Source organism: Nicotiana tabacum, chromosome 16 (assembly GCF_000715075.1).
Source record: "Nicotiana tabacum cultivar K326 chromosome 16, ASM71507v2, whole genome shotgun sequence".
Classification (NCBI taxonomy): domain Eukaryota; kingdom Viridiplantae; phylum Streptophyta; class Magnoliopsida; order Solanales; family Solanaceae; genus Nicotiana; species Nicotiana tabacum.
The window spans coordinates 96,495,584-96,514,828 of NC_134095.1; the positions used below are offsets into that span (position 1 = coordinate 96,495,584).

Genomic DNA, 19,245 nt, shown 5'->3' on the forward strand with positions numbered 1-19,245 from the left:
GCCGGAGTTTGTGAACACAAGATCCAATTGGAGAATGAGAGTAAACCAAGTGTGGAGCATCAACGAAGGTTCAACCCTTCCATGTAGGAGGTGGTAAAGAAAGAGATCATTAAGTGGTTGGATGTCGGGGTAGTCTACCCCATTGCTGATAGTTCTTGGGTGAGTCTGGTACAATGTGTGCCGAAGAAGGGAGGCATGACCGTGATTGAAAATGATAAAAATAAGCTCATCCCAACAAGAATGGTGACCGTATGGAGGGTATGTATGGATTACCAGAAGCTAAACAGTGCTACGTGCAAGGACCATTTCCCTATGTCTTTTATTGATCAAATGCTTGATTGGCTAGCAGGAAGGTCATTCTACTGCTTCTTGGATGGATACTCCGGCTACAACCAAATCAATATTGCATTGGAAGATCAGGAAAAGACAACATTCACTTATCTCTATGGGACGTTTGCATTTAGCCGGATGCCATTTGGGCTATGCAACGCTCCGGCTACTTTCCAAAGGTGTATGATGTCAATATTCTCCGATATAGTGGAGGATTTCTTAGAGGTATTCATGGACGATTTCTCGGTCGTAGGTGATTCTTTTGAGCATTGTCTAGACAACCTTATACAAGTGCTTAAGAGATGTGAAGAAACGAACCTAGTGCTAAATTGGGAGAAATGCCACTTCATGGTGTACGAGGGCATTGTTTTAGGCCACAAAATTTCCAAACAAGGCATAGAGGTTGACCGGGCAAAGATAGAGATCATTTCCAAGCTCCCTCCACCTACCTCAGTTAAAGGTGTCCGAAGTTTTTTGGGGTATGCCGGCTTCTATAGGCGTTTCATCAAGGACTTTTCTAAAATTGCAAATCCCATGTGCAAACTTCTTGAGAAAGATGCAAAATTTGTATTTGACGAGAAGTGCCTCAAAACCATAGAGGAATTGAAACAAAAACTCACCACATCACCTATTATTGTCACATCCGATTGGTCTCTTCCATTCAAACTCATGTGTGACGCCAGTGGAGCAGTGCTTGGCCAACATCATAACAAGGTTCTTCACCCGGTCTATTATGCAAGCAAGACACTCAATGGTGTGAAAATGAATTATACGGTGACTGAGCAAGAATTTCTTGCCATTGCCTATGCCTTTGAGAAATTTCGGGCTTATTTGTTGGGATCCAAGGTGATAGTGTACACAGACCATGCTACTCTTCACTATCTTATGGCAAAGAAGGATGCAAAACCTAGGTTGATTCGGTGGGTCTTGTTGTTGCAAGATTTTGACTTCGAAGTCAAAGATCGAAAAGGAACGGAAAATCAAGTGGCGGACCACCTATCAAGGCTTGAAGAGGCAGGAAGACCAAAGGAAAATCTTGAAATCAATTATGCTTTCCCAGATGAACACATATTGGCATTATCTAACACTTTTGCTCCTTGGTATGCCGACATCGCTAACTTCTTGGTTGGTGACCTTATTCCCGAAGGTTTGGAAACTTATCAAAAGAAAATGTTTTTGCGAGAGTGTAGGCATTACTATTGGGAAGAACCCTTCTTGTTCCGTAATTGTACCGACAACATCACCCAGCGATGTTTTCCAGAAGATGAGGTAATGCCAATTCTCAAGGCATGCCATGATTCGTCGGTTGGGGTCATTGTGAGCATGTTATTTTTTCCCTATACGAAATACTCCTACAAAATCCCAAGAAAATAGGTTTCCTGTTAATTATTTTCCATTTTAGGAATTTTTGTAGAATTTTTATTTAATTGTTTGCATTTTCGTGCATGTTTAATTTTATTAAATCATGAAAACCACCAAAAATACCATGCATTGCATTCAAGCTTTATTTTTACATTTTTAAGATTATAAATGATTATTTGTTTTATAGAAATTTGAAAATCACAAAAATAGCTCATTTTTACATTTTTGTCTTTTAATTTTTAATTTATTGATTTTTTATCTTTTAATTTAGAATTAAGTGATGTTTATAATTTTTATAATTAGTTAATTGGTTTAATTTCACATTTTTAGATAATTTAGGATTTTTAATTAAAGGAAAAAAAAGAAAACAAAGAAAAGAAAAGGGTGATTAAGCTATTTTTGGTCTAATTTCGGATATGGGCCAATTTGCATGGCCCAATTCCCTCAAAAATGCCCAGCCTACCTCTCTAACCTACCCAAACCCCTTACCCTTTAATAAAAACCTAGACCTAAGAAAATAAGATCAGATTTTAGACCTACAACCTAGAGCTAACACCTAAGACCCTTAGACCAAAAATCCATCGTTTCCCTCACAACAAAGGACCTTGAACCACCCTTCTTCAAAGCCATCAATGGCTGCTTAAGATCAGTGAACATACACAGACCTAATCAGATGAGAATGACCCTCTTCTGTTGAACAATAAATGGCGCACCCACCTCCCTTCTCCTAAGCTTCAGCGAGATTTACCCCAAAAAGGGGATCTCTCGTATCTCACACACAAGAACAAAACCAGCAGACGTTCTCCTCTCCAAAGGATTTCAGACGCAAACATTTCTCCCTCATACACTCACCACCCGAAAGGCACTCAAAATTAGCTAAAAAACAAATTCTGGAATTGAAATTGGATTCCAAATCTGAGGAATTCCAAAAAAATGGGCAAAGGTCTCAAATTAGGAAGAGAAAGCTAGAATTTGAAAAGCAAGCTTGAAATTCCTCTTGTTTTGGTGTTAACTCTTGGTTTGCTTAAGAGTTTTGCTGCTGTTTCTTTCTGCTGTGGATCTGAAATTCATCTCCTACCCTCCGACCTTTACTTGGTCAGCTTTTCCTATTGCGTGTTTTGATGCTAGGTATGTCGTGCTCGTTTGTAATTAGCTAACGGACTTATAAATGGAGATTTTGAATTGTTCATATTATGGCTATGTTTAATCGCATAACTTCAATTATTTTTAACATCAAATCTGCTCTTATTTGTTTCGTTTGCCAACAACTGATCCTGTTTGTTTGACTTGAGCTAAAACTAAGTCTGGAGCTGTGTTTTGATTAATTGGATGTACTGCTGAACAATTTTGTTTCAAATGAAGTATCTAGATCATCATGTGCTAAGTAGTCATTTGTAAGTGAGTTTGGAAGATAAGAAATTTTGAATCTTATCTAGCTACTTCATTTGTTTAACTGTGAGGAACAATGCACCAAATTTAGAAAATTTGTTTTTTTTTTTTTTGAAGATGAGGTTTGAGCAGGTAGGATTAGACTCATTTTGTAGCTAAGATTATAATTAGCAATGTGTAATTATTGATTTGTAACTATGCACCTAATATGAATTTCTTGATTAAGCTTATGCTATTGTTCGGATCTTCCCCGTTAATTTAACACTGCAAGTGTAAATGTGAGCACTTCATTTTGACGAAAATGTTAAACTTTGGATTAGCTACTGTTCAACAAAATTTTGGAATTTGTTACTAGCTTTAGGAGTCTTTACTCATTTTCTTTAATTCCCACTTCTTGTCATCGAGAAAGAGAGTAGAATCCAAGCTAATTTGCTTTTAAATCGAGGACTTGATGGTCTGGTACATGTCCCCTGAACCCTTTTACAACTAATAGCTGCCTACTAAGTTCAAATCATTTTAGATAAGAATATCCTTAGACCGTTCTAATTAATTATAGTTCTATAAAAATAAATTGAGGCGTGCTATCCACCGATAAAATTCATAACCCATGGCCCTCACATTAATATCATAACTAGTCTAGAAAACACTTTGAATATTTGTAGTTTGCTTTAGGCGCATTTTATAATAAACCATCGTGACTATGGGTACGGTTCCCGTGGCATAGTCATGATACCTAATTCTCAAATTCGAGGGTGCATTTCATGTAGCCCGATCATAACAACTTCGAATGTTAATAAAATACACATGTCGTGAATCGCAGGTGCATTTCATGTAGCGTGGTTTGCGGTATGTCCCAAAACGGCAAGCGTACAACAATCGTAGCTTGTTCAAGATATAACTCCATAAATCCTAAAAAGCGGTTTATAATAATTAAAAAGCAGTTACAAAGTTAAAAATGCACAACAGGTTTACAATGTGTAGTAAATCAGATAATAAGTCAATTATTAATAGTTTAAGCGATCGTGCTAGAACCACGGAACCCGAGAATGCCTAACACCTTCTCCCGGGTTAACAGAATTCCTTACTTAGAATTTCTGGTTCGCAGGCTTTTAAAATAAAGTCGAAATTTCCTCGATTTGGAATTTTAAAATAAACCGGTGATTTGGGACACCAAATAAACTATTTCCAAGTGGCGACTCGATAAAATTAAATAAATAATCCCATATCGAATAATATCACTTAAATTGAAAAAACTCTCATATACCCCCTGGAGTGGTAAAAAGGAGGTGTAATTCGAGCTTAGAATAGTTGGCTTTATTTATTATCTGATTTTTACATATTTAGGCCTAATGTGCTAAATGTCGCTTTTTACCGCTTTGATATTATTTGAACTGTATATAAACTGTTACAAAACCCTTGGCTTTATTTATTATCTGATTTTTACATATTTAGGCCTAATGTGCTAAATGTCACTTTTTACCGCTTTGATATTATTTGAACTGTATATAAACTGTTACAAATCCCTTCTCTTCTCGTCTTCGGGGATGTGCACGCTGGCGTGACTCCTCTTCTGTTAGTGTCATATCTTAAAGTAGAAAGAGGCTCGGACAAGTTACAAAGTCGGATGGCCTTTTGGCTCCCGGTACGTAGCCCCCCCTCTCCCAGCTCGAGTTGTCCGCTCGGGTAACCAAGTCTAGAACAATCCACCCAGGTTTTAAACCTAGAATAACTCAGCCTCATGCCGGATCTCTAGTAGGAATGTTTGTTTGCATCATGTGCATTTGACTTTCAGGACTTAACACAGGGGTTGGGTCCGTCTAGGACAGGTGTACCCGAAGTCAAAAAGACCATTCTGATACATTTTACTTGCTACCTGTACATTTATTTGCTTCGGATTGCATGTTGACCGGCTTCTAGAATAAGAGAGAAAAATTGGAAAAATCAAATTGAGGTATGAGAGAGAAAATTACATGTCTTTGGAAAATCCAGTGTCCAAAAGTACCGAAACACTGCCGAAATTTTGAAAAAGAAAAAATAAAAAAGAGAAAGAAAAAGAGAAAAAAGGAAAATTATATCAAAAAAAATAAATTTGGTGTTGTGTCCCTTGTTCCGTCAAAACTGACCGAACTACGCGGGTCTGATTCTCACCGGATGTGAGATACGTAGGCAAACCTCATCGGTTCCGACCTCAATTTTCAAAAATCCAAAATATTTTCTTTTAGCTCCTTCTTTAGAAATCTTTCTTTGGAAAATTCAAAGAATTTTTTAAAACTCAAAAAAAACTAGTTTTTTTTTTAGTACCGAAACTCTGCCGAAATTTTGAAAAAGAAAAAAGAGAAAGAAAAAGAGAAAAAAGAAAAATTATTTCAAAAAAAATAAATTTGGTGTTGTTTCCCTTGTTCCGTCAAAACCGACCGAACTACGCGGGTCTGATTCTCACCGGATGTGAGATACGTAGGCAAACCTCATCGGTTCCGACCCCAATTTTCAAAAATCCAAAAATATTTTCTTTTAAATCCTTCTTTAGAAATCTTTCTTTGGAAAATTCAAAGAAGTTTTTAAAACTCAAAAAAAAATAGTTTCTTTCTTTCTGAAGTCTTTCATACGGAAAAAAAAAAATAAGAAGACAAAAATCAATCAAAATCAAAATCCAAAATACGAGTTTCCTTTATTTTGAAATATTTATTTTTCTAAAATTCAAAAAAAATCAAAAAAAAGAATAAAAAAAATTCTTTTCCTTGTATAAAAGTCTTTCTTTTGTAAATGTCAAAAAGAATTGTAGAAAAATTGAAGTCCAAAAATATTTTCGCTTTCTTTAGAAGTACTTTCGTAAATAAATAAAAACTCAAAAATCCAAAATATTTCTTAAAAATCTCTCTTTCGAAAATTAAGAGGCAACATCCAAAATCAAAAAATAATTTCTTTCTTCTTTAGAAAAAGAGAATACAAATGAAAATTCAAACAAAAATATTTTCTTTTTACTTTTAAAATTCCCAAAGTTCAAATCAAAAGCAAATAAATTTTTTAGAAGTCTTTCTTTCAAAAACAAAACAAAAATCAAAAAATGTTTCCTTTCTTCTTTTAAAGCATTTCTTTCAAAAATTCCAACCAAAAAAAAAGTTAGTTTATCTACTCCATTTTCGATCTTCGTGAACTACGCAAGATCTGATTCATGCGGCGTCATGATACGTAGGCACTCCTCATCGATTCGATCATAGCCATAAAATTAACTGAGTGAAAAATAAACTAAAAAAAAGAAAGAAAAATTGAGGGAAAAAAAGAGTGAAAAAAAAGAGAGAGAGTGACAAAAATAAAAGAGTGACAAAAACAAAAACAAAAAAAGAGAAGAAAAGAGAGTGCCAAAAAATAAAAAAAACGACAAAAACGACATGAAAAAAAAAATCAAGAGTGATTAAGAGAGGCAGAAATAAAAGAAAATGGGTACGTACTGAAAGGGTTAATTAAGGCCGGAATGAAACATGCGACTGTTAAGACACATGGTATAAACGTTTAACTGTTTAGGTGCATTGCATCCAAACGTGCGATTTCCTATCTGTTAAGCATCTCAAAACTAACAAGGTTGTTCGATGTGCAAAATAGCCAGGTTTGGTGGTTGGTTTTGTTTGTAGTCTAGTCTCTCCTCCTTCATAAGATCCAAAGGCACAGATGGCCTCCGCAAGCAATCTACCAATCATCGGTCCTGAGGATAGCCCGACATCGGCTATTCTGCAGCTAGAATAAGCTGATGTTGAAGAGAATAAGATGTTGTGTCACCTCATATTAGAAATGTGGGACGCCTGGTCTAATGGTAGGGAACCTCTAAGTGCAATCCCTGGGTTCCCTGAGTTGATCCCCAGGTCAGGTGAGTTTACCAACGCCCATGTGCCCAACCCTCTCATCCCATGCGGGCACACTCCAATGCCGTCCAATGTTCCTGGCATGCCTTCTGTGTTTCGCCCCCAGGGGCCAGTTTCTAGAGCACCTCCAGTGTTGTTCTCAGTAGCACTAGTCTGCACCGGAGCACAACCAACTTTACCACGGCTGTATATTGAGCCTTCAATGTTCACCTTTCAGGGTCCACGGCTTCAATCAGAAATAACATATGTGACCCCATACTCTTTCACTCAACCTCCGCAATATGATCTCTCAGTGGAGTAAGAAAAGGTTGTTAAAATCCTGAGCAAGAGGAAATGGCTTGGAAGATGAAGATCCTGGAACAAAGCCTGAAAAACATGCAAGGTCTGAACGGTCAAAAGAGTGTCTCATACTCTAACCTCTGTATGTTTCCCCATGTCCACTTGCCAGCTGGCTTCAAGATGCCAAAATTTGAAAAGTACGATGGGCACAGTGACCTGGTTGCTCACTTGAAACGATACTATAACTAGTTGAGAGGCGCTGGTGGAAAAGAGGAGTTGTTAATGGCCTATTTTGGGTAAAGACTTACCGGAATCGCTTCTGAATGGTATATGGATCAGGAAATTACTCATTGGCATGTATGGGACGATATGGCCAGAGATTTTGTCTGCCAGTTCCAGTATAATGTGGACATCGCTCCCGACAGAAACTCTTTGTCCAATTTGAAAAAGAAAACTGCGGAAAGCTTCCGCGAATATGTTGTCAAATGGCATGAGCAAGCTGCCAGGGTAAAGCCTCCAATGGATGAAATTGAAATGGTCATGATCTTTCTACAGACCCAAGAGGCGGACTACTTCCAGAACATGATGTCCGCTATGGGTAAGCCGTTCGCTGAGGCTATCAAAATTGGGGAGATGGTAGAAAGTGGGCTAAAAACGGGTGGAATCTTGAGTCATGCTGCTTTTAAAGCTACATCACCAGATGTTTAGAATGGTTTGGAGGGTTTGATGAACAAAAATGGGGTTGAAGAGGGAACCATGATGGTTTCAAGCTCGAGGGGGCCCACAGGTCATTCGGCCAATCATATGTGCCTCCTATGGTCCCACCATACTATTATCCCCTTCAAGATGTTGCTTATGCTGTGGCACCGCCTCCCTATGCGGTAATGAACGCGCAACCCTACCTGTGGCCACAATATCATACACAGGAACCTAGCTCCACCTCCTATAAATGCCCATCCTTACCAAGCTTCATATAATCCCCAACCGAATGTTCCCCAGTACAATCCGCGCCCAAGAGAGACTTTCAGGAAGAATCAGTTCACCCCTATTGGTGAATCGTATTCAAGCTTGTTTCAAAAGCTAATCAAGCTAGATCTATTATAGCCATTGCCCCTGAACCGGCCGAAACCCGAGTCCCCCTCACACCGAGTTGATGCTATATATGAATACCACTCTGGAGCAGTGGGACACAGTACAGATGATAGTTGGGCCCTCAAAAGGGCAGTTGAAGATTTGATTGAAGCTGAAAGAATCATTTTTCGGGATGAAGAAGCTCCTGATGTGATGAAAAATCTGTTGCCTGCCCATGGTCATAATGATTTGTGAAGCTGAGAAATTTGATCTTGCACTGAAGGCCATTGCAGTCATTGCCGAAACAGAAGAAAAGCCAAAAAACGGTCGCCAAGCCTGAAAGTTCCCCATCAGACGGGAGTCTCGGTGGCCAGTCTTGCTATCCTTTCTGCGTCCGGATTATCTCAGGGTGTTATCCGGATGTTTTCCTTTATTGTCTTACTTTCCGATGTAAACCCTTCTATCTTCAAAAATTGAAAAAAAAAATCAAAAATCAAAAAATCAAATGAAATTAATATTTCATTGTCCAGGAATATCTCTTTTCTTATTTTTCGTTTCAATTTTACTAAATGCAGATTTCAATAACATGACATGCTTACGGACTTCATGCCCAGATCCTGAAAAGTTGTCAGACCTCGAAGTAATGAATCAAGAACTAGATCTCAATGAGGATAAGTTTGAGGAAATAAAACAAAGATTTGGAATAGCTGAAGGAAAATTGGTTTCAGATTGTAAAGGTCCATACATTGCAACAAGAGTACTGCCAAAAGAGTGTGTTGTACTTGGAACACATCGAAGGAAATGTCCTTGAAACAACTGCCAATGCAAATGCAGTCAAAAGGTATTATGTTGGATCTTCTATATAGCATTAATGTTCTCCGGTTAGGATGAAGAAGGCTTTCTTTCTCACTATCCAAACACTTAACCCTTTGCAAACCTTTTTGAGCCGGTTACTCTTCTTTGATTACCCTTTTTGGAACTTGAAAGTGTTATTGAAAATGAAATTAAAAAAAATGAAATGAAAAAAAAAATGAAAAGAGAGGAAAAAGAAAGAGAAAACAAAATAAAACAGAAAAAAATCAAAAAAAAATTCCCTGAACAACATTCGACTTGATTCTGAAAGGATACGTAGGTAGCCTCTCTAGGTTCAGTCACACCAAAATAAAAATCCAAATCCCCCCAAAAGTGAAACCGGGGCAAACGTTATAATGGTTTGGCGATGGTTTCGCCCGAAAGGTTCCAAAGTTGTAACTCAATCCCAAATCCTTTTTACCCCAAAACCCTGTTCAAGTCCTTCTGATCAATCGGCAAAAAGGATCAAAATGGGAGGATAGAGTTACTTGGATCTGATACAACAAAATGAGAGAGTCTTATTGGTGAAAACCCACATAGGCACCATAAGGAGATGGTAAGCAGAGAAATGAAATGAGAGAATCTTATTGTTGAAAACCCACGCGGGCACCATAAGGCGACAGTAAGCAGAGAAATTGAAATGAGAGAGTCTTGTTAGTGAAAACTCGCAAAGAGCACTATAAGGCGATGGTGTGAAGAGAAATAAGAGTGTTCAGCTAGTGAAAACCCGCAAAGGGCGCCCCTGATCAAAAAGAAGATCCTCACAGCCATTGGCATCGACAGAGTCCTGGCAAGGTTTCTCGATTTTGAGGCAAAAGTTGTGATGAATTTTTGAGAGTCGGACGGTTTACACAGATCAGGCATCCAGTCCAAAAGGCATGTCATGATCATTGAAGTCCACATGCACTCCAGATAAGTCCTTCTTTCTTCTCCCCAAAAGGGATACCTTTCGTCTAAATTCATTGTCCATTTCATTGTTTGTTTTTCTTTGAATCTCTTTTGGTCTAACTCTATTCCGAAACAAAGACAAAGAAAGGATGGCAAGATTGATTTACTGGGTTTTTCTTTGATACGAGCCAATATTCAAGAAGATACCCAGCCTCGGCAGGTGCATTAAGTTGACCTCGACTGGCCATGATGGTCGATGCTTTGAAATAAAAAGAAACTCTTGAAAAGAAAGGAAATCAAAGTCAAATGCCCAGAAAGGCAAAATAAAGTTGGAAAAGGTTACGTCTCGCGTGGCTAACCGTCTCAACAAAAATTTGAAAATCCAAGGTACCCCAAATGCTTTGAAATTGAAGTTGGAAGAAAGAAACTAGAAATGAAAGGCCTATAAAGGCAAAAATAAAGTTGGAAAAGGTTAAGTCCCACGCGATTAGCCGTTGCAGCAAGTTTGAGGAGCCAAAACATTCCCCAATGCTCTGAATGGTTAAAAACAAAAAAGAAAAAAAAGAAAAAAAGCAACAAGTCAAAAGTGAAAGGCCTACGAAGGCAAAATAAAGTTGAAAAGGTTGAGTTCCACCAACCAACCGTCATGGAAAAATCTAGAAAAAACCAGAGGTTCTCAGGGCCTGAAATAAAATCGGTCCCCAAGAAATGAGCAGTTGCAATTAAGATCTTCATCAAAGAAGTCGGGCTGAGATCAAGTGATTGAAACAATCAAGGCCACAAAACCAACTACCGTTTCAAACTGACAATTGTTCTTTGTTTGAAAGCATGAATCAGGTGCAATCCAAAGCAACCTTACAAGAAGCAGGTGCAACCAAAAGAAACTGCGCAAGGGCTAGAAACAGCTTTACAGCGACAATCCATAAAGGGAAGTCCCCTCCAAAATTCTTTCCCGCATTCATTCACTCTATGAAATAAATAAAAAATAAAAAAAAAGAGATGAGAGGAAAAATATTTGGTCCTCTCCAGTTCTTATTTTTTACATGCGTGCTAGTAGGTGAGGCCTTTTCATTGCCTCAATAGGATTAGTAAGGTAAGGTTTAGCCCGGTTTGAGTTGTCTTGGTCCTATGCCTTTGGAAAAATATCCACACGGCTATGAGATTATATGCCCTCGTGAGACTTTGCCGGCAGCTACACCATGAATCCTCTTCATGAGGCTGCCATCATAAGGCAATGTGAGGCGCAGAGGAGTGATTATATAGCCAAGGCATATAGGTAACAATACCGGTGCTATTGTCCCCTTATTTGTACTATTCCTAATTGTTGTATTTTCTGTTCTTTTCTTTATTAATAAAAAAAATAGCCCTAGGTGCTTGCCTAGCGGATTGCTGGAAAAAAAATGGTAGCCTAGGGTCCCAAAACTCTAGTTCCATTCTTTCCAACATAGGGTCTCCACTCCCTAGTTTAGTTTATTTTATATATAGGGTCTCCACTCCCTAGTCGCTTTTCCAACATAGGGTCTCCACTCCCTAGTTGAAGTTATTTTAGACATAGGGTCTCCACTCCCTAGTCGTATTTTAGACATAGGGTCTCCACTCCCTAGTCGGCTTTTCCAACATAGGGTCTCCACTCCCTAGTTGATTTTATTTTACACATAGGGTCTCCACTCCCTAGTCGCCTTTCCAACATAGGGTCTCCACTGCCTAGTTGAAGTTATTTTAGACATAGGGTCTCCACTCCCTAGTCGTTTTTCTAACATTGGGTCTCCACTCCCTAGTTGATTTTATTTTAGACATAGGGTCTCCACTCCCTAGTCGGCTTTTCCAACATAGTGTCTCCACTCCCTAGTTGATTTTATTTTAGACATAGGGTCTCGACTCCCTAGTCGCCTTTCTAACATAGGGTCTCCACTCCCTAATTGAGTTTATTTTAGACATAGGGTCTCCACTCCCTAGTCGCCTTTCCAACATAGGGTCTTCATTCCCTAGTTGAGTTTATTTTTAGACATAGGGTCTCCACTCCCTAGTCGACTTTCCAACATAGGGTCTCCACTCCCTAGTTGAGTTTATTTTTAGACATAGGGTCTTCACTCCCTAGTCGCCTTTCCAACATAGGGTCTCTACTCCCTAGTTGAGTTTATTTTTAGACATAGGGTCGCCACTCGCTAGTCGCCTTTCCAACATTGGGTCTCCACTCCCTAGTTGAGTTTATTTTAAACATAGGGTCTCCACTCCCTAGTCGCCTTTCCAACATAGGGTCTCCACTACCTAGTTGAGTTTATTTTAAACATAGGCTCTCCACTCCCTAGTCGCCTTTCCAACATAGGATCTCCATTCCCTGGTTGATTTTAGTATAAATATAGGGCTCCACTCCTTAATCTCTTTTTCCCAAGGATACACAATCCTTATTTTAATTGATTTCAATAAAGAAATAGTTTAGATTTTTGTTACAATAACTCATGAAATATTCCTCTGAGGCAGAAAATTTCATTCGTTTGTTTGCTTTGGTGCCAGAACAGGTTTTCACCATGAGGCACAAGGTTTGAGATGACCAAAAGAAGAAGTCTAAACCCAAATAAAAGAAAAGAAGAAACAAAAAAAATTGAACTCTAAGTGTAAAAGCGGAGAAAAGATGCGGACTACTCAAAATTTGATTGAAGTCACAAGTTTCGCATGTCCCGCCTTGATCCGAAAAGCTGAAGAAGAATGAACCAGCAGTTGCAGCTAACGAGCAACAAGATTCAGATCAGATTCTACAGAAAGAACCGTCCAAGACTCGAGATCAAGCTTTAGAAGGTTTATAGATAGGAATCTTGTAACTCGTAGTTGATAGGCTTTACTAGTTTAGCTTTTATTTTTTCATTATGGTGTAATAAGGAGTTCAGTAAGCAGAAACAGCAGCAACAGTAGTGAAATCATGGTTTCTCGGTAGTCCCAGCTACCAAAACTTCCAGAACTACACTGACATGATTCCTTTATAGCCAAGGATATGTAGGCAACCTCTGAAGCAAGATTCAGTCAAACTTTTTCAAAATGCTTCCAAATGGAGTTTCAAACTGGCAAAAATTGCTCGTAATTGCTCACTTTATCTTTGCCCAAAAAGTCTTCATGTTTTCGAGCAAAGAGGGGCAGCTGTGAGCACCTAATTTTTGTCCTACATGAAAATAACTCCTAAATAGGCAAAAAATAATTTTAATTGATTTTTAGAAGTTTTTCTTTATTTAATTGCATTCCATGCATCTTTAATTTTATTAAATCATGAAAAATATCTTGCATTATATTCAGGCTTTATTTTTACATTTTCAGGATTAATCAATGATTATTTGTTTTATAGAAATTTAAAAATCACAAAAATAGCTCATTTTTACATTTTTGTCTTTTAATTTTTAGTTTATTGATTTTTTCTCTTTTAATTTAGAATTAAGTGATGTTTATAATTTTTATAATTAGTTAATTAGTTTAATTTCATATTTTTAGATAATTTATGATTTTTAATTAAAGAAAAGAAAAAAAAACAAAGAAAAGAAAAGGGCGATTAAGCTATTTTTGGGTCTAATTTTGGATATGGGCCAATTTGCATGGCCCAATTCCCTCAAAAATGCCCAGCCCACCTATCTAACCTACCCAAACCCCTTACCCTTTAATAAAAACCTAGACCTAAGAAAATAAGATCAGATTTTAGACCTACAACCTAGAGCTAACTCCTAAGACCCTTAGACCAAAAATCCGTTGTTTCCCTCACAACAAACGACCTTGAACCACCCTTCTTCAAACCCATCAATGGCTGTTTAAGATCAGCGACCACACACAGACCTAATCAGATGAGAACGACCCTCTTCTGTTGAACAAGAAATGGTGCACCCACCTCCCTTTTCCTAAGCTTCAGCGAGATTTACCCCAAAAAAGGGATCTCTCGTCTCTCACACACAAGAACAAAACCAGCAGACCTTCTCCTCTCCAAAGGATTCCAGCCATAAACATTTCTCCCTCATACACTCACCACCCGAAAGGCACTCAAAATTAGCTAAAAACAAATTCTGGAATTGAAATTGGATTCCAGATCCGAGGAATTCCAAAAAAAATGGGCAAAGGTCTCAAATTAGGAAGAGAAAGCTAGAATTTGAAAAGCAAGCTTGAAATTCCTCTTGTTTTGGTGTTAACTCTTGGTTTGCTTAAGAGTTTTGCTGCTGTTTCTTTCTGCTGTGGATCTGAACTTCATCTTCTACCCTCCGACCTTTATTTGGTCAGCTTTTCCTATTGCGTTTTTTGCTGCTAGGTATGTCGTGCTCGTTTGTAATTAGCTAACGGACTTATAAATGGAGATTTTGAATTGTTCATATTATGGCTATGTTTAATCGCATAACTTCAATTATTTTTAACATCAAATCTGCTCTTGTTTGTTTCGTTTGCCAATAACTGATCTTGTTTGTTTGACTTGAGCTAAAACTAAGTCTGGAGCTGTGTATTGATTAATTGGATGTACTGCTGAACAGTTTTGCTTCAAATGAAGTATCTAGAGCATCATGTGCTAAGTATTCATTTGTAAGTGAGTTTGGAAGATAAGCAATTTTGAATCTCATCTAGCTACTTCGTTTGTTTAACTATGAGGAACAATGCACCAAATTTAGAAAATTTGTTTTTTTCGAATATGAGGTTTCAGCATGTAGGATTAGACTCATTTTGTAGCTAAGATTATAATTAGCAATGTGTAATTATTGATATTTCACTATTCACCTAATATGAATTTCTTTATTAAGCTTATGCTATTGTTCGGATCTTCCACGTTAATTTAACATTGCAAGTGTAAATGTGAGCACTTCATTTTGACGAAAATGTTAAACTTTGGATTAACTATTGTTCAACAAAATTTTGGAATCTGTTACTAGCTTTGGGAGTCTTTACTCATTTTCTTTAATTTCCGCTTCTTGTCATCGAGAAAGAGAGTAGAATCCAAGCAAATTTGCTTTTAAATCGAGGATTTGATGGCCCAGTACATGTACCCCGAACCCTTTTACAACTAATACTGCCTACTAAGTTCAAATCATTTTAGATAAGAATATCCTTAGACCGTTCTAATTAAGTATAGTTCTTTAAAAATAAATTGAGGCGCGTCATCCACCGATAAAATACATAACCCATGGCCCTCACATTAATATCACAACTAGTCTAGAAAACAATTTGAACATTCGTAGTTTGCTTTAGGTGCATTTTATAATAAACCATCGTGACTATGGGTAAGATTCCCGTGGCATCGTCATGATACCTAATTTCCAAATTTGGGGGTGTATTTCATGTAACCAGCTCATAACAACTTCTAATGTTAATAAAATACACATGTTGTGAATCACTGGTGCAATTCATGTAGCGTGGTTTGCGGTGTGTCCCAAAACGGCAAGTGTACGACAACCGTAGCTTGTTCAAGAGATAACTCCATAAATCCTAAAAAGCGGTTTATAATAATTAAAAAGCTGTTACAAAGTTAAAAATGTACAACATGTTTAAAATGTGTAGTAAATCAGATAATAGGCCAATTATTAATTGTTTAAGCGACCGTGTTAGAACCACGGAACCCGGGAATGCCTAACACCTTCTCCCGGGTTAACAAAATTCCTTACTTATAATTTCTGGTTCGCAGGCTTTTAAAATAAAGTCAAAATTTCCTCGATTTGGGATTTTAAAATAAACCGGTGACTTGGAACACCAATTAAACTATTCCAAGTGGCGACTCTGATAAAATTAAATAAATAATCTCATATCGAATAATATCACTTAAATTGGAAAAACTCTCATATACCCCCTCGGGTGGTAAAAAAAGGAGGTGTGACAGTCATCATGGAGAGAATCGGACTGCAACAAAAGTGCTTGAATGTGGCTATTATTGGCCAACAATCTACCAAGATGCAAACCAAATGGTCAAGGCATGTGGCCAATGTCAAAGACAAGGGTCAATATCTAAGAGACATGAGATGCCAATGAACTTTGTACTCGAGGTTAAGATCTTTGATGTGTGGGGAATAGACTTTATGGGCCCCTTTGTGAGCTCGCATGGCATGACCTACATCTTGGTGGCTGTGGACTATGTCTCTAAATGGGTTGAAGTAATCTCCTTAACGAACAATGAAGCAAGGAGAGTGACCGCATTTTTGAAGAAAAACATATTCACATGGTTTGGCACTCCAAGGTCCATCCTGAGTGATGGTAGGTCTCATTTCTGTAACAAGGCTTTTACTGGGCTACTTGAAAAATATGATGTAAAGCACAAGGTGGCCACACCTTATCATTCTTAGTCAAGGGGTCAGGTTGAAGTTTTGAACAGAGAAATAAAGAATATCCTAGCGAAAATTGTTAATGCAAACAGGACCGACTGGTCAAGGAAGCTAGATGATGCATTGTGGGCCTATCGCACAGCATTCAAGACCCCCATTGGCACTTCACCATACAGGTTGGTTTTTGGCAAAGCTTGTCACTTACCAGTAGAACTTGAGCACAAAGTTATGTGGGCTTTAAAGAAGCTAAATCTTGATTAGGCTGAGGCTGCTAACCTAAGGATGACACAACTCAATGAGATGGAAGAATTCCGCCTTCATGCTTATGAGAGTGCAGTCATGTACAAAGAATGGATGAAGTTTGTCCACAACAAGAAAAAACTGAAACGGGAGTTTAATTTGGGTGACTTGGTCTTACTTTTCAACTCAAGACTCAAGTTATTTCTGGGCAAACTCAAGTCCAAATGGTCTGGACCATTCAAAGTTGTGCGTGTGTCTCCCTATGGTTCTATTGAACTTAAGTCAGAAGATGGGACTCGGACCTTCAAGGTAAATGGACAACGAGTCAAACATTACCTCGAAACCACCGGAGAAAGGCATGTGATAGAATAAATTGCCCTACCAGATGATCCAGCAGCTGCTTCCACCAAAGATTAATCCAAAAGGAGTAAACAGCGTTGTGCCATGATCAAGCGCTTCTTGGGAGGCAACCCATGTGTGGTAACACTCTTTTGTAGTTTTTTATTATTTATGTAGATTAGATTGAGCAAGTTGACGTGTGTTCTAGAGTGCAGGTAAAATTTCATGAACAGGGTCTGAAGAAACTGAAGGAAAAAGAGGTCCAAATTAAGCGACAGCTATGCGGTCGCATAATGACTATGCAAACTGCATAGTCATCGCAGACCTAGGCAGAGTGTTGGGCTAATTTCGTTGTCAACTCCACAGTTGATTCTCATTTATGCAGCCCGCATACCAAGTATGTGATCGCATAGTGCATCGCATATCGCACCTACCTGACCAAGTCATCAGCCCACCGCATAACACCTATGCGATCGCATAGTGTGTTATTATATGGACTTGCACACCGCATACTTGTTAGGTATAAAAGTACTATCTCTATGCACACATCACATTTGAACGAAACAAAAACAAGTAAAAAAAAGAGAAAAATAAGCACAGCATAACGACCAATTCTGCCAAGGATCAAAGAAAGGATTCAAACCATTCACGAGCTCTCTCATTTCCACTGTAAAATCGTCAATCTTGAGGTATGATTTCTGGTTATGTTTCTCTGTTCTTCACTCTCATTCGTCTTTAATTCAACTGCCATGAACCTTTTGTGCTTGTGACTGGCCAAATTGGGTCATCATTGTGAATTGATTCTGGGTTAAAGAGGTGAATGTCATGATAGTAGAAAGCAGAGTTTTGATTTGATTTGGTGAGGAATAAATTGAGGGTTGGTTGTGATCTTTGGCCACGAACCAAAGAAGGGGAAGTCTGAGTACCCCTCTCTCTCTATCTTGTTTGAAGCTTTTGAAAATAAAATAAAAACAAAAACAAAAAAAACATGGTGACAATGTGGGGTAGGGTTTAATTTTCATAGAGACGAGTTTTGCGGGCCGCATAATGGCTTTGCGGTCCGCATAATCATCGCAAATGACCCCTCAATATTTCCCTAGGTTAGACAGGTTATGCGATTGCTTCAGCGATCATATACCTATTATGCGGACGGCATAGGTGTCGCATACTGAGGCAGTCCCTCAGGTTTTCTTAGTGTACATTCTGCGGTCTCTTTGCGATCGCATGACCACTTAGTGGTGGTTTTGATCACATAATTGTTAATACCATTTTGTTTCAGCACATGTACGATGGTTCTGCTGTCCGCACATTTGATATGCAATCGCATAACCCATCTCATAACAAAAAAAATATTTTGTTTTGTTCTTTTTCTTTTATATCTGATGTCTTTTCCTAAGCTCTTTCACTAACTCCTACAATGTTTCATCCACATGCATGGTACCAAAGAGGTCTAATCCAATATGAACACCTCCCGATGGTCGACAGAAATGGGCTGCCAATCCTAGCCAACAAGCACAACAAGCAAAAAGGCAGCAATCTCAGGCACTCCACATTACTACTGAGAGATCCTCCCAGTCTGATGAGGAGGAGTCATAGAGTGACCTCAGAGCTCCAGTTGATCTACAGGCTGAGGCACGCAGGAAGCTGGGGGGGACCTTAACCTCCAGTTTGCGGTCAAGGGCTCCATAGATTTGTACAAAGCAGCACTCTCAAAGAGGAACATTCTGGAGGAAAAGCAACTGAGCTTGAATGGGATATCGGAGCACTACCCTCACATCCTTGAAAACATCAAACAGAGGAAGTGAGAGTTGTTCACTGAGGTCCTGGATGACTACAACGAGACAATTGTGAGGGAGTTTTATGCTTCCTACGGTGCCTCGAGGACTCCTTCACAGAAGCGCAACAGGATCTTTTCCAAGTATGTCCGAGAATGAACAGTTTTTCAAGGATTGGTGACCAGGCACAGCTGAATATAATGCCAAGGTAGCCAATAAGCACAATGAGCATTCCTCGGTTGTCCTCAGTAATAGCAAAGGGGACACTAGCCTGGATTGACCCGCAACACAAAATTTTCAAGGAGGATCTTACAAGGGAGGGACGCTACTGGCTTAGCTTTGTTACATCCCGTTTGATGCTGTCCCGAAATGAAACCGACATAAACATTGAGAAATAAATTCTCATTCCGTGCATTATGACAGGGATTAAGATTTATGTGGGGAAGATAATATTCCAAAAGATAGGAATCATAGCCAATCAGAAACAAACATCACTTTTGTTCCCCTGCCTGATCACTACTCTTTGCCAAGCTGCAAAGGTGCATGTCCTGCCTGGGCACAACAAAATGGAGAATGATACCAAAGACATTGACATCA

At 38.5% G+C, this 19,245-nt stretch overlaps 2 long non-coding RNA genes across 2 annotated transcripts; both read left to right on the top strand.

The window, feature by feature from the left end:
* The first annotated feature begins 2,209 nt into the window (after positions 1 to 2,209).
* LOC142170738 (uncharacterized) lies at positions 2,210 to 12,598 on the top strand. Its single transcript, XR_012700175.1, has 2 exons — positions 2,210 to 2,820; positions 12,543 to 12,598. It is a non-coding gene; the product is annotated as an uncharacterized LOC142170738 (long non-coding RNA).
* A 782-nt stretch (positions 12,599 to 13,380) lies between these two features.
* Positions 13,381 to 18,659, top strand: LOC107805178 (uncharacterized). The gene is made up of 2 exons (XR_012700176.1): positions 13,381 to 14,304; positions 18,320 to 18,659. It is a non-coding gene; the product is annotated as an uncharacterized LOC107805178 (long non-coding RNA).
* Positions 18,660 to 19,245: the final 586 nt, after the last annotated feature.